The following is a 5539-nucleotide window of genomic DNA, read 5'->3' as shown; positions in this document are numbered from 1 at the left end:
CCGAGAAAATTACCCTCGCACCACTGTAATAATAGACTGTGCCGAAACATTTATACAACGACCTACGAACTTGAAACTAGAAGTGAAACTTTCAGTAATTACAAGTCGCACAATACCGCAAAATATTTAGTTGGAAAATCTCCACATGGTCAATTCATGTTTATTTCCAAAGCTTTTGGCGGAAGAACTAGTGACAAGTTTATTATTGTGACAGATATTTGACATAAATTTTGGATATAGATGACGTTACAATTATTCCTTCGATTTTATGTTTATCACGTTTTATATTATTGTAATAGAAAAATGCAGTTTATTTTATTTCATATAGTTTATTAGTTAATGTATGTAAGTTCTACTCTGTAAACTATTTTATACAAAATTATTGTTTAACTGTTCTATACATTTTCAAAGCGTAGGATATTTCAAACATGTCAAATAAATACTTTAACAAACTATTGAACGTATCTGTGCAATAAAACTTCAGCTGTGGCCAAATGGACCTTCGATTATATGTCCAGCAAAGTTAATAAAACATCTTAAAAGTTCAGACAACGGTCAACTCACATCAGCAGCTTTATTTGTGTTAAGCCATAAAGCACAATCTAGTTCCATAATTACTTTTGATTAAGATCCGGATTAATATTTATAATGTTATTTTATACTATGTTATATGGATTTACGTTGTAATTGTTTTATATTATAATTAGGGAAATGGTAATAAATATATTCGAAACATAAATTGGCAATTTTAGAATAAGAAATTGAAGAGATGAAAGAAAAACCAGTTTTATGTGACGTGTAATTTCGACCTAATCTAAGACCATAACTATATTTGAGCATTCTAAATTTTATTGATAACTCATAAATCATCAATTCTTTTGTTTGTTATAGTCAGTTAAGGGTTACTAGGACATTCAAAACTTAGTATATAAACTGATCAAGCCGCTATACAATTAATAGCGAGTTTCTTGATATTTTAGGTGAGTCTCTTGGTTTTGAAAATAATTTAGATTTAAAATTATTTTTCTTTTAATTTAAGTTTGAAAAATAAATAAAGTTTATAAGTAACTAATATTTTAATTCAGAGGTTTATTTTAACAGTAATTATCATTGTTATTATTTGGTATTTAACTTGAATTGTTTGTAGTATTTTATCATTGTTTTCAACTTATTTTGACTTCAAAATGTGTACTTTGAAATTATATTGTAATTATTTCAATGTTTTCTTTATTAAATTAATAGCGAGTTTCTTGATATTTTAGTTTGGTTTTCTTTCCTGTTGTTGTTCCCGGCCTGCCTCTACATCGGCAACAACGCCCGGCCTGCCTTTACATCGGCAGCAATGCCATACACCATCAAAGGCATTGTTCTAAGCTAGTTTCCCCCAACATGTAAAGACCCAGTATCAGCTCTCACAGATGTAGTTCGTCTGTTGAGAGTCTGAGGGAAAAGAACAGTTAGCAGACCCTGTTACATTACACGAATATCAACCTACTTTTTGTTATAATATATGGTGGAGGACCCGGGCATCGATCCCGGTACCTCTCGTTTATTTTAACAGTAATTATCATTGTTATTATTTGGTATTTAACTTGAATTGTTTGTAGTATTTTATCATTGTTTTCAACTTATTTTGACTTCAAAATGTGTACTTTGAAATTATATTGTAATTATTTCAATGTTTTCTTTATTAAATTAATAGCGAGTTTCTTGATATTTTAGTTTGGTTTTCTTTCCTGTTGTTGTTCCCGGCCTGCCTCTACATCGGCAACAACGCCCGGCCTGCCTTTACATCGGCAGCAATGCCATACACCATCAAAGGCATTGTTCTAAGCTAGTTTCCCCCAACATGTAAAGACCCAGTATCAGCTCTCACAGATGTAGTTCGTCTGTTGAGAGTCTGAGGGAAAAGAACAGTTAGCAGACCCTGTTACATTACACGAATATCAACCTACTTTTTGTTATAATATATGGTGGAGGACCTAATATATGGTGGAGGAACTATTACAATAATTTGTGGACGAAATTTAAAAGCTGACACCAAACATCGGCATCCAGACCTTTCAGCATGCCAGAGACTAAGACAGTGTTTCGACAATTCGAACCGGAGTATTTACAGTTGAACATTATTTTTGTACCTTTCGGACTATTCAATTTTACATTTGTTTCCAGTTAATGATTTATTTGTGACTTTATCAAAATACACAGTTGTACATCGATACCAACCATAAAGAAGAACTCTGTATCCAAGAACACTATAATGCATTATTTTCAAAGAACCAAGAACTATTATCAACATCAGTGACATTAAGAACTTTAACGTTATATTGTTGTGTATTTTTATTGTAAACATATATTTTCATGAAACTGTGAGTATATCAAATGCTTATTTAAAATCTATTTTACAATCTAAATTTAAAATTTAAAATTTTCAGCTATGAAACAAAATGTTCATTCTCATTTCACAAATCGTATTGCGTTTCATGTCTTAAAATTTTAAGAAAAACTTTACTAAAATACTGTTAAAATAAGTTATAAAATTATTTTTTGATAAAGTGTTGTAAAATTTTATTCATTTAAATCATCCATTGAATAACTTTTCAGAATGATGTTAATTAGAACTGAATGTTTGTATTTCAAACGCATGTCAATATTAATATTTGCAATCAGTCGTCTTTAAGATTAGGTTCAACTTCATTAAGGGTTACATAAAGTAAATATCCTTGTTTGTAAGTTACCTATTAGGAACAAGTTAGTCAAATTCTTGTTGCCGTTTACTGTTAGATAATCTAATACCGGTACAAAGTAATAATAATTTAATATATATATATATACAGGCAAGCATATTGCATAGGCTACCTAAATAGCAGGGACGCCACACAAATACTAAATAAAGGGCTACCTCAGGAGCAGGGACGCCACAAATACTTAACATAAAGGGCTACCTCAAGAGCAGGGACGCCACAAATATTTAATATAATGGGTAACCTCAGAAGCAGGAACGCCATAAAAACGACTAAACAGTAACTTAGAGACTGAAGTAAGCAATTAAAATTCTGTTAAAGTTTTATTCTAGTCTTTTCATATTTCATATATTTTTGCAACATTTTGTTTAAAACACATATATTTTTAATTAAATTTCATTAACTGTCAAATAAACGTTCAATTGTAAGCATGCGGGTAACAAACTTTCAAGAACAACAATTTAAAATTAATACCAAAATATTGTAACATCATAGACATCGATTGATTTATAAAGAATTACAATAAAACCACCAATTAAACAGTATGATTAACATGCAGTCTCAAAAATGAAAAAAAAAGAAAAAAAAAAGAGAAAAATATTTAAAAAAATGATTTCAAGTTTTTTTTTTATCGCTTAAAATCAAAAACAAAATACTATACTTTAATTTTTTTTTGCATCGCAATCTTCTCAATTGCTTGTCTTCTATATTGTTTTGAGGTTTAATATGGATATTAATTATTTATTTACGTTAATAATTAAAAGTTATAAATCCATTTTCAAATTAATATAGTAAACATAACATTGTATGCGATTTCTTTAAAATATTTTTTTTTTAATTTATTTAATTTTGGAGTCCAAAATTTCTAAGGAGAGTGATATATTGTGACAGATATTTGACATAAATTTTGGATATAGATGACGTTACAATTATTCCTTCGATTTTATGTTTATCACGTTTTATATTATTGTAATAGAAAAATGCAGTTTATTTTATTTCATATAGTTTATTAGTTAATGTATGTAAGTTCTACTCTGTAAACTATTTTATACAAAATTATTGTTTAACTGTTCTATACATTTTCAAAGCGTAGGATATTTCAAACATGTCAAATAAATACTTTAACAAACTATTGAACGTATCTGTGCAATAAAACTTCAGCTGTGGCCAAATGGACCTTCGATTATATGTCCAGCAAAGTTAATAAAACATCTTAAAAGTTCAGACAACGGTCAACTCACATCAGCAGCTTTATTTGTGTTAAGCCATAAAGCACAATCTAGTTCCATAATTACTTTTGATTAAGATCCGGATTAATATTTATAATGTTATTTTATACTATGTTATATGGATTTACGTTGTAATTGTTTTATATTATAATTAGGGAAATGGTAATAAATATATTCGAAACATAAATTGGCAATTTTAGAATAAGAAATTGAAGAGATGAAAGAAAAACCAGTTTTATGTGACGTGTAATTTCGACCTAATCTAAGACCATAACTATATTTGAGCATTCTAAATTTTATTGATAACTCATAAATCATCAATTCTTTTGTTTGTTATAGTCAGTTAAGGGTTACTAGGACATTCAAAACTTAGTATATAAACTGATCAAGCCGCTATACAATTAATAGCGAGTTTCTTGATATTTTAGGTGAGTCTCTTGGTTTTGAAAATAATTTAGATTTAAAATTATTTTTCTTTTAATTTAAGTTTGAAAAATAAATAAAGTTTATAAGTAACTAATATTTTAATTCAGAGGTTTATTTTAACAGTAATTATCATTGTTATTATTTGGTATTTAACTTGAATTGTTTGTAGTATTTTATCATTGTTTTCAACTTATTTTGACTTCAAAATGTGTACTTTGAAATTATATTGTAATTATTTCAATGTTTTCTTTATTAAATTAATAGCGAGTTTCTTGATATTTTAGTTTGGTTTTCTTTCCTGTTGTTGTTCCCGGCCTGCCTCTACATCGGCAACAACGCCCGGCCTGCCTTTACATCGGCAGCAATGCCATACACCATCAAAGGCATTGTTCTAAGCTAGTTTCCCCCAACATGTAAAGACCCAGTATCAGCTCTCACAGATGTAGTTCGTCTGTTGAGAGTCTGAGGGAAAAGAACAGTTAGCAGACCATGTTACATTACACGAATATCAACCTACTTTTTGTTATAATATTATCGTGGAAAAGAGTGGATTTTTAAACTATTTATTGCCGGGTGACGAAGTAATGGCAGATCGTGGATTTACAATTGAAGATTTTCGTTTTCTTCGTCGTGTAAAATTAAACATTCTTGTATTTACAAAATGCAAACCCCAGCTTTCAAATGAAGATGTCACAACTACTAGACGTATTGCACATGTACGAATACATGTAGAGCGTGCTATTCGTAGACTGAAAGTATTTAAAGTTTTAAGTGCACTGTACCAGTGTCGTCTTTAAAGAATTTTGATGACATTCTTATTGTTTGTTCCGCATTGGTAAATTTGAGATCAGATTTAATACGGGATGTCAATGTAGATACGGATTGAATATAATATTACATTGTAAATTGTGTTTTTCGTTCTTCATTTTTTTTTATTACATTTTTATTCAACCTTCAGATTGTTTTATTTCAATTAATTGATTTCCATATTTGACTTGAATGAGAGAATTCAGGAAGTGTGATATATGTCAATGAGACTGTAACCCAACAATAAAAGTTAGATTAAATCATCAAAACTCTTCAATGAACAGTGGACTAAATCTCCTGTCTTGGATGTCATTAAATGTGAGTGTTTAAACT

General features: G+C 29.2%; 1 long non-coding RNA gene across 1 annotated transcript; it reads left to right on the top strand.

Moving 5' to 3' along the window:
* The first annotated feature begins 210 nt into the window (after nucleotides 1-210).
* On the top strand, nucleotides 211-4675 carry LOC127715620 (uncharacterized). Its single transcript, XR_007988503.1, has 2 exons — nucleotides 211-784; nucleotides 4207-4675. It is a non-coding gene; the product is annotated as an uncharacterized LOC127715620 (long non-coding RNA).
* Nucleotides 4676-5539: the final 864 nt, after the last annotated feature.

Source organism: Mytilus californianus, unplaced genomic scaffold (assembly GCF_021869535.1).
Source record: "Mytilus californianus isolate M0D057914Y unplaced genomic scaffold, xbMytCali1.0.p SCAF_9, whole genome shotgun sequence".
Lineage (NCBI taxonomy): Eukaryota > Metazoa > Mollusca > Bivalvia > Mytilida > Mytilidae > Mytilus > Mytilus californianus.
The sequence above is the reverse complement of the archived record's forward strand: the minus strand, read 5'-3'. Positions and strand labels throughout refer to the sequence as shown.